General features: G+C 39.0%; 1 protein-coding gene across 4 annotated transcripts in view; it reads left to right on the top strand.

The window, feature by feature from the left end:
- PLXNB2 (plexin B2) overlaps positions 1-13021 on the top strand; it is a 263745-nt gene that overhangs the window by 67572 nt on the left and 183152 nt on the right. The window lies entirely within an intron of this gene.

Below are 13021 nucleotides of genomic sequence, written 5' to 3' on the forward strand. Positions count from 1 at the left end.
ATATCTGTTGATCTAAGTAAATTACATTGTTTATGGAAATTATGAGAGATACTAGAATTGAAAACAAACAAACATGAGACAAAGATTAAAACAGTTGTATTAAAGATAGTAAAGTGTCTAAACAGGTCAACTAACTATGAAGACAAGCACAGGAACCCAGAGTTGTATGAATGATCCTACTATACACCATGCACCTGCCAGATGAAGATTTAGGGATTTAGTGGATCAGTGGTTGCATTAGGACTGTTTTGTTTGTTAGCTCTTGATGGACCTAGTTGTATGTTGTCCTAGTGAGACCTTTCTATCTTTGACTAATGACACAGAATGTAGCTGCATGGAGAGCCACTTTCTGCACATCTGACTTCTGGCGAGCTGTTGGGTACCTTGTCGTTTTAATATTGTGAGATATGGTAAAAATAATTTTCTATTCACTTTCTCTAGACTACTTCTTTTTGTTTGTTTGGCCATGACCATATCCTTCTGCATCTCTCTTGCAAGTTTAACTGCTAGGCTATTTAGTCTAAAAGTTTGTTGATACAGCTGTCCTTGTTGCCCATGTACATTTTTTTAATTCTGTAACCTTTTTCAGGACATGTAGTATATTTTGGGTAGTTAAATCTAATTCAATATTTTGAGAAGGAGCAAGGTAATTGCATAGTATCTAGTTAGTTTCCCTTTCATTAGTAGATCCTGAGGTACCCCCTTTGTCTTCTGCAAATTTGCATGGGCCTAGCTGTTCTTATGTAAATCCATGTCAGGAAGTGCTCCCTTTCATTGTATCCTAATCCTGTTTCTGACTGATTTCCAAGCCAGATGGCAAGAAATGGTCTTCCCAAAGCACCTTGACAGGATGACTCTAAAAGGTGATGCCTGTTTATTGTTCCCACCCAGTTAACATGGGGTAACTGCACAGAGGAATAGAATTTTCCTTCCTCCTCTCTCTTTGGTTTAGGGAGTTTGGGAACAGTTACCTCTGCTTGAAAGAAGTTTGGTGCAATTGTACGAGTAAGACAACCCACTTGCTTAGAGTAAAGCCTTGACCCTGTTTATTGGTGGGAAGCTGTATCTATACCTCTATTCTGTATCTGATTGCACAAAAGCAAGCTCTCGGGTATCCGTGCCCTTTCCTCCAAAACCTAATGTGGGGTGTCCGCTATTTATTGAAAAATATGGTGTGCCACAGAGTAAAATAGAGTGCATTTTAAAGTTTTGAAAACATGTATATGTCCTTTTACTGGATGTTGCAAGAGGGCTGCTGTTTAAGTGCTGTTACAGTGGAGGCAGGCATATATTTTGCTAGTTTGGATGGTGCATTTCCAATCCTGGAAATAGGTTTGTCTCATATCTGAAAAGTTTGGCTGGTACTGGCTCATTCAAGGAGTTTGTAACTTTTTGTGGATTCAAGACGCTTCTTAGGATATTGTGAAACAGTAAGAATAATTTAAAATAATGCTTGGAATTAAGGCTGCATCATCCTTTTATTTGGTTAATGAATTTTCCAGATTAGGACAGTATCTACAGATATTCTTATTGTAATTTTGATGTATTTCTGACTGAAAAAAAGGGATTTGAATTTAAAACTGTGGTTCAGATCTGAATTTGGATTTATCTTGGCTGTCAAAAAGACAGAGTGCTCTGTGTTTGTGTTTTGATATTGCCAGTGACAACAAGCTGATGAAAATCTGGATACACTTTTGGAACTTCTGTTAGGAATACTTAATTATTATTGTCATTAAAGCTATCAGTGGTTGAACCCTTCTTGTTGCTTTGTAGTTCTTCCACAATTATCAGTGGTAGCTCTACTGAAATTTCACATTTTGCTTGGGAACAAACCAGAATAAGAAAAATCCTATTGTCAGGCAACTCAGGACAATGAAAATCTCAGTCTGAGAAGTGATATTTAATTACTTACTGCCTAGACAAGCTTGTAAAACAAATTTAATTACGTGAAACAGACAAGCTGCTGACCTCCACTTAAAATCCTGTGTACACAGGGTGACCTGTGGGCCCGACCTGAGATTGAAAGGGAGGAAAAAAAAAAAAGGCCCGAGTTTCCTCTTGCATGCCACCAAAGAGCAGCTGCACTCTGCGCCCTCCCTGGGGAAGCAAATGCATTTGCTGCACGCCACACAGTCATGACAGAGAGGCCAAAAGAGAAACTTAACTAAGGTAGAGACTGAGATAAGTCAAAGTGCTTCTGACCACAGGAATACTGGGTTCAGTGCACTTGTTGAATAGATACGCTATGCTCTATCTGTCAGTTCCTATGTTCAGATAAACCCCAAAATGTTACTTACTAGTGGCTTTGTTTTCATCCTGTTGTATCAAAAGAAGCCTTCTGTTGAATTATGGTGATGAAGATGGACACTTTAACTGCTGATGGGCTCTCATGACAAGGAGTTAAATTACGTCTTCAGGTGTCATTGCAGGAGGGAGTGGGTTGTGCATTTGTTTACCACAGTGCTACAGGATTGCATTACGATCCATAAATAAACGTTTGCCCAGGAAGAGCATCTCTAAGGCACTAGCACAGTGTGCTCACTCAGAGCTTGCTGTGGAATTGGGCTGTAAATGAGGGGAAGGTGGTTTGAGAAGTGCAAAGTAGACATGCAATATTTTTTTAGGGAGTTAAGAAATGAAATACATCCTGAGAAGGTCTTTGTGTACAGAAGTAGAATGAAAACCTTGCAATGAATACCAAAGGGTAGAAAAGTCCCCCAAATTGTGGTCTGGGAATGGGGAGAAGGGATTATGTTGTTGCAGATGCGGGGCTAGTAGTCGAGGTTGCAAACGTGCTTCAGTGCTTGTTGCCTCTGGTTTTCACTGAAGTTCTGGTTCCAGTCTCCTACGTAAGTCTCTGACTCCCAGACTCAGGTGGGTGCAGCTGGGCAAGCTGCAGCGTTTTACCCCTCTCCGGCAGCAGCTTTGTCCTTGTGTTGGAAATGGCAGCCCACTAGCCAGGGCTGCTGAGAGGACATCTCTGCTCCCCAGCTGCTTTGCTTTACAGCCTGGTGTGAAACAACATAAACAGCCATCTAATGTGTTCTATGTTACAGTGTGGCACTTTATCATAAGTGCTGGCCAACCTCAGTTTATACTGAATTAATATATAGACCAAATGGTTATATTTTTGGCATGAAATTAGCCAGCAGTATATGCCTTGCCTGAAAGATGAGCAGCTACCTGCAAGTGTCTTAGATGTTTGCCTGTCCTTGTAACTGACTGAATTCCAGGAATATGTATACAGTGAGAAAGAGATACAACCCTGTACAGAGTTACCATTGCTATTCCTAGCATACCTATAATGTGCATGTACACACAGAGGAAATATACATATACAGAGATACATATGAATATAGGAAACTGCAGCTTTTTCTTATAATTCTATATTGTATAATATGTTTGCGCCCTTATATGTATGTTCTCCCCATAAAATACAAGTTTGTTTTCCTCAATATTAAACTGTTTGATCAAAACTCCTTACACATCACCATGGAAGATTGAGATACATATTATGGAGAAACCAAATTGAATAAAATACTATTCCTCCCAGGAAAGTTGGGGAACTTTATAGATCATCTGCTGCAGAGATTTCTCATTTTTACAAGGAGGCAAGAATAACTGTGGTGTTACTTACTGAGGGAGAATAACAAATCTTTTTTTTCACTTATGAAATGAACTTAGGTGAACTTCCAGGGCAAAATAGTGGGCAGGAACACAGTGCTACCATTTTTGAGAGCCATATATGACAGTGCAATGTTACATCTGAAAATTGTTTTTTGTATGTCCTGTCCTCTGTATAATTTTGGCATACCTTTTGTTTCTCTCTCTTTGTAGTGGTTCTACTTTAAATGAGCTCTGCAGAAAAATTTGCTGTCAAGTCTAGGAAAAATAATGCAACACCTTCATTTTCCATATTACAACATGTTCTGTGAAATGCTTGCAGAGGGATCCCAATTCGTTCATGGAGTCAGCTGGAGTAATTAGGGCATGATGCAATTGTTTCTTTATGGGCCTGAAGGTAGCCGAAGAACCACAAAGGCTCATTTCTTGTTAAAGGCTGCTTTAACCCTTGGCCAGGTAGGTGGGTGTCATGGGCTTGCTTTGTTCAAATGCTTTGAGCTCTGTGAGGAATGGAATCACGAGGCCTCAAGCCACTCTGCTCACAGGACTGCAGCTCAACATGTCCCTCTCTGAACCTTTAGGAAGACCAAACACTGTACAAGGAATGTGGGTTTTTTGTTTGTTTGGTTTTTGTTTTTTTTTCTACAGAAGGATATAAATACCATTCACAGTATTCTGCTTGATGAATCAGAATCTGAAACTATTTATTTTGGCCAGCCTAATATGCTGTCACCCTTCTTCTTGCTTCTGGAAAATTTTGGCCTTTCCGTGAGTTCAATTCCATGAGGAACATCATTTCTGACTCCTGAGAAGAGCAGTAAAAATCTGCAAAGCTATCTTCACTCAGATTTTAGAAAGACGTCAGTTATAAAGTTGGTGATCTGTGCTGCATGCTTTTTATCATAACAGTAATTTTGCATTTTTAAAGAATTTAATAAACTCTGTGTTTACAGACACACTTTAAATTTGGACGTTATGCTTCCAGACATTTGCCTGCCCTGAATTGTTGCTGGTCTTTTTGCTCTGACTTATGGAAAAGTATTTTTGGAAATTGAAGGGTGCTTTGGGGTTTTTTGGTTTGTTTTTACTTCAGAAGAGTTCAGACAGGTTAATGGGGAGGTTTTTTGCAGATTTTCCATGTAGAAAATGTCCATGCACATTTAAATACCTTTTCTCAGAAGCCTGCAACGATTGTTTTAGGTTCTTCTTTCTTTTCTGAATACATTTATCAGCTAAAGACCACATTTACTCTATTTGAAGCTCCTTTCATGCCTTTGACTGTTAAGGCATAGAAAGGATGTGTTATAGTGATCCAAATCCAGATTCAGTCCTATTAACCATTCAGTCATATTTAACCTATTTTGTCAACATTTCTGTTGTCTTCTTGTATAGGTATTTATGCTGAATCTTAACGTTTATGGAGTGGGAAGGCATCATCTCTCCTACCTTGCAAAATTAAGTTGCATATTTTTGATTATTCCTTAAAAAGGCAGAGAGGACTGTCTTCCCAAAGGTGTGATTAGCCACTTCTTTAAAAATCATTGTGTGACAGCAAGATGCAGGCATTGTTGTGCTCCCTCAGCACACATTACTAGCTCAAATAAAAACCTGACCCAAGTAGGTATGTGCCAGTACTGTTGCCAAAGATTGAAGTCTAAATATTGAGAACAGATTGAGGGCTTTCACTATCTGCTTCCTTTCTTTGTTCTTCTAATAAATATATGTTTACTCTGATGTTCTTCATTACCTCTAGATTAGCCAAAAGGTTCTTTAGCTACATCATTATTAGCAAGCAATGAGTGCTGTATAGATTTATAATTGAATAAACACATGTAAATTAAAACAGCTGAAGGTCTAAACTAACTTCACTTATAGGATATTCTGGCATGAAATATGTTTGGAGTAGCATTTCGTCCTTTTTTATGTCATGCTCAAGCAAGATTCTCCAGCAGCAAGCCTGTATTTGTTATTGATTTTGTTTAATTTTCAACTTTGGACCTAAGCTGTTTAAACAGATTACTCCCTGCTTTTATCTGAGTCAACTTCCTCATGCTTTCATCAAAGCGAAAGAGATTATTTGACTTTCTGTCTCCTAACACAGCATTACAAGAGGGTCATATGTTAAGTGACAGTGATGGATTCTATATCAGGGAATGACCACTCTGTCTGCATGGAAGTCCCCTGTAATAGTTCCCTAGCAAAGACAAAAGCATCTCATTCTTATTTATTTGGAGGTATTCATTATAATAGTATTTATTCTCTAACTGAAGCTAATGTATGTCAGAACTAGATTAGGTGAGGGTATGTTTGAACTGGAGTAATAATGTGCAGGCATCATATGTTTGTGTCATGGCACTAATTCTGTACCTTAGGCAACAGTTTCTTTCTCTTTCCTGGGCACGCAATATTTGTGAACTGAGTAATACCTAGCAAGAGGAGGACGCTTGCAGTGTAGCTATGAGAATTTTATAGTAACGAGCACTGCCACAGGCTCTGGGCACACACAAGGCTTTCTGGTGGGAGCAAAATCTTTTATCTTTGGGGTCTTATAAGAAAGTTAAGATGGAGGTAGTGAGTTAACTAATTTCTCAATTGGGAAATTCTACAGAAAATACTTTAAAGACTCTGCTGGGAACATCTAGAAATCCATCTGCATTTGTTTCAGTTCTCTCTGCAGGAACAGTTGGGTTATAGATGTAGAATATGGGCAGCATAGATGTAGAATCAAGGTAACAGGTGAAATCAATATGGACAGCATCAGATGCTTTGGAGATACACAGCATTGTCAGTGACTGTGGTGTTGGCAGATTGCATGTGCATCTCTTTCTCTGAGCTCTCTTGGGCTTTGTGCTCCAGGCTGAGTAGGTGAAGTGATAAAATACCTTCTGTAGGTTCTGAAGACAGTTTATCCTAGAGAGGAATACACAGATATTTTCCTTTAAGTTGTGGAAAGAGGACTTCAAACTGTAGCAAATGACAGCTCCCAGACACAGTCTCAATTCACAGCTGAGCAGGCAGGGAAACCCAGGGTTTTCATGCAGGAGGCACATGACTCCTTGTGAGCAATGCAGATGTATTAACTTCTTGTTACGGCCAGGCTTTTCTTCTCATTGTTGTCCTTCTGAACAAACGGTACTTTATACAGAGATGTGAGTGCTATTAGCCTGGAGAGAGCTGCGGTGCAGGTGATCTTGGGATGGTTGCGCTAAACCCCAGAAGCCCCCCACAAAGTCGTCCTCTGAATGTGGATCAGGGATTCCTCCCAGACAGGGTGTCCTGGATGGGGCTCAAGTGAAGGAGGGAGGTGCGCAGAAACAGGAGCTGCAATAAACTCAGGAATGGCACAGGAATAAAAGCATTCTCATCTGTTTTCAGTTTTTCATGTTAGCGGCTTAAAAAGAGCTGCTTTAAATGATCAAGGCAGTTGCAACTATTGAAGGAGTGTTTCTGGTGTGGCTTGAAATTGAGTATACTAATTGGTTGTATTGCTGTAGGAAAAGCAGCACAAAGCTGAAATTGCTATACTACTGAAAGATGATGTGCCTCGGCATTTGCTTAGCTGTGTATAGTCTAACATCTGGACATACTGCAGTCTTACTTGCAACCTACAGTAACTACATATGCTTCTTTACTATAAAAAAATCTTCTGCTTCATTTGTGTAGTTATTGGTGCCTATACATATGCAATCACATTATCTTTCATCATTATATATTTCACAGGCAAAATATGGATTAAAATAGTGTTAATCCTAAAATTAGAAGAGCAATCCTGATGCAGATGCTGAATTGTTGTTTCTCTGTTAGTGGTCATTGAGTTAGGAAGTAGCTAAGCTTTTGGCTGACCAAATTAGATCTGTTAAGTTAATCACAAGTTACTTGTGTTTATTCTCCATAGCATTTCTGTTTACTGAGAGTTTTGTGTATATGTTGAGAATGAGGAAAAAAATGGACCTGCAGACTTTTCATGTTAGTATTGAGGACTGATATATTTTTGAGGTTTTTGCTTATACCATGTAGTGGTGTTAGTGGTGTGTAAAATAGGATCACAAATGGTGATTATAATGATATGAACAGGCTCGCTCTATAATATAGAACAACCTACCTATCTTCCTTTTTTTGTAAAAATACACCCCTAAGTCAAAGCATTTCTCTAGCATAAATGCCTAGAATCTTACTAAAATCTGATCTCATTAAGTACACCATCAGCATTAAAATAGAGTATCCTAAATCTTAGTCATTTAGAAATGATCAGTGCCTGAAAAGATGAAATGAGAAATTTACCAATTAGTATAAATGTCTTAGTGGAGCAGAAAGTGACTTCAAAGAACTTGATGCTATACTTGGGGGTTTTGATATATATATTTTCTTTTTTTCTGAAGTACTTCCAATTTGGAGACAACTTTTAAAACCTTTTTAGCATAATATTGGAATATTTGAAGCTCATTTATCATGTGCGTGCAAGCCAAATGTAAGGGAAACATTTGAAACATTTGAAAATATTTTAAAACTGTTTAGTTTTTAAAGATGAAAGGATTGAAAATTAAATGCTCAGTCTTAGTCTGCTTGTGCTCTTCTGCTGCACCACGGTTTTCTTTTATGTGTGCTGTGGGCTGGTGTTCAATATAGCATTTCATCACGTTACCCAACCCTTTTGGTATGACAAGTCTTAATGTGAAAGAATCGTGTTTTGTGTCTGCTTCTGATCATCTCTGCTAACCTTTGCAAGACGTTTGGGCCCATCTTGCAATCAGATGGCATCAAACAGTGCTACAGAGTCCAGTAAACCTTCAATTCCCAACCTCCATCAAACTGGCAAGAAAGTGAAGCCTCAAGTCCTGCACAGAGGGCTCCCTTCCATCGCGTGAGGAGCATCCCTGTCTCAGGCTGCTTTAGTCCCATGGCAGATTACACCTAGGAGCAGCTGGCATTTCTAGCTTTGAGTCCTCCTTATTTGTGTTGCACAACATCTGGCAACCAAAAAAGTTTTAATAAGAAGTAGCATTAGAATAGAGTGTCACATGCTGCATAAGGGATAGCTTGGAAAGAAAGCAAGTATTGTATCCTCTCGTATGCAACATCCCCATGCCACAGCCTGGTTTTCTTAGTAACAGATCCAGCCTGGTTTTAAATATGGGTTATTTTGGTGATTTTTTTTTTTTTTTTTTTAACCAATGTTTCCTAGTTTCCACAGAAATTTAAGCAACACTGAGGCTTGTTTTGGCCATTCTGCAAGGGACACTGAGTGATGCAGAGTTAAACCTTTTGACTATGCCACTGCATACTGATGATGTCAGTAGGATTCCTTATCATTGCTAAATGTCCTTTGTGGTTTTTGCTGGAATGGGAAGCAAGGAAGGAGTAGTACATCAAAGCAAACAGTATATTTTTGTAACACCACATGTATAAATATTGGTGCAGTGGTGCTAGTTTCCATATTAAATGCCAGCAAAAGTTTTTAAAAATCCACCTCAGAGCTGTAGGTCCAAAAATGCATGGTGAGGCAAAAAGGTGAATAAACCATTTAAATGGTGAGGGTTTAAGTGGGAAGGGGGCAGGGGGAAGGCATAACCACAGTCTCATGCTCTGCTGTGGGAGCAGGAGGAAGCCCAGATGTATTTTTAAAAAAATAAGAGGAAAAAGGCTCTTTCCCATCTCATGCTGTATCAAATTCCTCTCTCCTTAGCTTTTTTTAATCCTCCAGCATTTTTAGAAATTATTGTTTTATGAAAAATGTAAATGTGATTATATATAATGGGTATTTATTATAAATATAATTATACAGTTTTCAAAGAGAGGATAAAAGCTATTGCTGAAATAAGAAAACACTTTCCTATCACCTCTAATAATATTTTCCACATCCCTCCATTTCAAAACAGAAGTGAATTGGATCAGCATGAGGAAGCTGTTCATACTGGTTCCCAGCTGTGGATGTGTCAATGGAGATAAATTTCATGTCCTCAAATATTACTCCTTCCCAAGTACCGATTTGCACACACCTTAAATTCCAGTTTGCCAAGAACCGTTTTCCAAGGTGTTCATCTGCTCTCTCAGTGAGGTTTTGAGGTTTCACAAAGTGTTTGTACAAGGTGGTTCAAGGCCCATGTGACTTAATAAAAATAACCCCAGCTGTTATAAATGGCAGCTTTTCTTTGCCTTCCTTTTGGAGGAGCAGAGGTCAGGGATATACATTTATTTTCTTCTTCAGTGCAGGTTTTCAGTGCCCTCCCAGTCTCTTTCTGTCCACCGGCCAGCTGGGCATTAGCAGCTGATGGCTGGGGAGCAGAATTTGCCTTTCTGATTAGACTGGCTGGTGCACCTTGCGGGAACTTCTTGGAGCTGGAAAAGAGCATCTGAAAGCCCAGCTGTTGTCCTTGGGTCACTTTTTTTTTTTTTTTATAATATATGCAAAATCTTAGTAGGCTTTCATTTAGTTTGTAGTCTTGAGGAGTATGAAAAGTCGTTTCTATCAGATTTATTTATCCCTCAGCCCAGAAAATTGGGAAGAGTATCCTGCCTCTTCTCTCAAACCAACATGTTCAAGGTTTTACGTGGAGTTTTAATGAAGCGTTTTGCATGGATGTGTTTCTAGAAAGGAGGGAAAAAAAAGTTGTGTGGTTGTTTTTTAATTTTGCAGACAAACTGCTTTTGCTTATTTGCTTTTGCAAAAGATGTGTCTGTGTGTGCTGTATAGACCTTCTTGGTGACTTCTACAGGGTACCCTCTGTGCTTTTGCATCACATGCTGTACCTTGCAGAAGTTACCTCTGGGTTATTGTAACACCAGTTTTCTGATAAATAACAGACTATGAAAAAAGTTTAAGTAAAACACTTTTGGGAATAGTAAATGACAAACCTCTCCAAACATGGTTTATGAGAGCCTTGTAGCCCAGTCTTCTAAAAGATGCACCTGCAATCTGGCTTTATAGCTGATACACAACTAGCTGGCAGACAAAAACCTTGCTAGGATTTCAATTTACAACCTATGATACATAGAGTTCTTCCTTCCTTGTAATGCTTTAAACTGAAATTGAATTTTAAATTAACTTGACACTGTGCTGTTTTCAAGTCAGATAAATAACTGTGTTCCTTTTCCCTCCGTTCATAATATATTTGATATCTTACTATGAAAGTATTTCCTGAATTGATATTAATATTATACATTTGCCAGTCCTTAATTTCCTTAGAAAAAAAAAAAAAAAGTGAAACATAACTCTGTAGCTGTAAGAAGTATTGTTTGCACTTTATCAATGATACGGTTTTGTAGTTTAGGAATTTTCCAGTTCTTTTTCCGTTGCTCACTGTAAAAACTTGTGGTTTATTTCTGTGTTTTTTCACATAATTTGATCAAACAGTGACCTTCAGAGTTACGTTCTTTGAGCTACCATGCATGTAGGTAGCTTCCATTTGCTTTAATTCATCAGAGGGCCACATTCTTCACTTCAGTACCAATTTACACCTTCACAGTGTTAATGAATCAATGTCTCAAGTCCCCCAGCTATTATAGTTTGGGGGTTTGGTGTGCTTTTTGTTATATTTTGAGTGTGCATTTTTTAAGCTGTTAGACACACACTGTACAGGTGTAAAAGCTTGTATAACACAGCATGTAGTTATGAATGTGGTTAGTGGTGTCTTAACCTGACAACTGATAGCATAAATCTTTCTTACACTTGATAGATAGCACCACTGGGAAGAATATTATAAAAGAGCCACCATAAGAAAAGAAAAAAAAAAAAAGGAGGGGGGGGGTTTCCTAAGTATTTTTAAAGAAAAGTAAATAAATAACCATGTTTCTAAATGTGCATGTATAGTGGAAAGGAAGACTTTTACAGCAGAATTGTTTTGTGGGTTGTTTTCCTAATTCTCACACTCATAAGTGAAAAAAGCTTTCTCATAAAACTGTATCTGGAAGAGCTTATACTGAAGGACGTACAGTGACATAATTTACAATGTTGGCATGCTGGGCAAAATGTATTTCTTCTGTTCCTGGTAAAAAATGTGGCTAACGCCATGGGTCCTTATGTGCAACTTGAAATAAAGTATTGGAATAAGGAAGGTGTTCTCCAAACAGCTCCCATTTTGTACTGTCCGTCTTCCTGCCGGGCATTAGCATTCCAGAAAGAGTTTTACCAGCCCCAAAGGCTTTAACAGTGGTCAGGACAGGCAGAAGGAAAAATTACCAAACACTTCCCCTCATAGGCTTAGGGCTGGAATTGTAATCAGGGGCTTTTGGGAGCATGTTAAAGACCACTGCTTTCCTTGCCCACTCTTTCCTTACAACCTTGCTAGCCAATATCAGTACGACCTGAGAGCCTCTGGTTTTTTTACCAAGCACAGTGAAGAAATATTTGGAATATTTCATTTCTGTGAGTGTATTAATGAAGGAGAAAAAAAACCCTCCTTAAACAGGACAAGAAGTTATGCAGACCTGCCCAACAGCCAGAAATTCTCTTAGACAAAGGAATGCCCCATGAAATGGAAAAGTTCTCTCTTGGTCAAATAAGAGCAAAATACCAGAGCCTTAGTTCAGTTGCTTTTCACTGTCTTACAGTCCTGTCATCTCTTCTCTCCTCTCCCTTTACCCTACCACTCCCCCAAGGTATTCAAATAGAAAAGCTTTCTTTTGAAGGTGTTTACACAAAGAAGGCATTTGGCAGCAGATGAGATTTCTTCTCATCAAAAGCATCTCAGTGCACTCTGATCTTTGCCCAGAACTTAGATAAACTTTTGCTCAGTCCGCTTTGCAGTTACGGATCCTTTTGGTGGACGCTGTCATTGCATATTCTAAGGGCGTGCGCCTGTGTGTATCGAGGCATATTTGTTTGAGTCTCTCCCAGGATATATGCCGAAGAGATTAGACATCATCTTTCATCCCAGGGAGAAGAGAACCTAAATGGGTTTATCATGGGGTTTTCATTCACTCTGTCATTTCTCCCTTCTTTATAGTTCATTGCTAGACTTCTAATTTTTCCCGACAGCAGCACACACCCCTGCAGCTGGCCCTGCATAATGATTTCCTCCTCCTAGACTAACACAAGAGTGGATGCATAAATCTCCTGCCATCAGGGTGCCTCCTTTAGCAGACACTGCCCCCTCTCCCCCCTGGAAAAAGATCTGTCCCCTCTGCAGCACTCTCATTTACCACCTACTAGTTTTGCCTGCTGAGCCAAGATGCTGCCCATGACCATTATCCTGCCTATGCTAAACATCAGGAAATGGTTCTTTTCTGACAAAAATGCAACGATTTTTTTCTTCTTCCCCTAATGACAATTATTAGTAGAAATTGGAGTGCCTTTGGCGATTGTATTTGACACAAACATTACACCATACAGCAACCAGCTCCTGTGAAAAGCAAGAGCTGGCTGATGGTTTGAATTAGGAGCTGGAAGATGAGGAGGACT

This window comes from Athene noctua, chromosome 3 (assembly GCF_965140245.1).
Source record: "Athene noctua chromosome 3, bAthNoc1.hap1.1, whole genome shotgun sequence".
Lineage (NCBI taxonomy): Eukaryota > Metazoa > Chordata > Aves > Strigiformes > Strigidae > Athene > Athene noctua.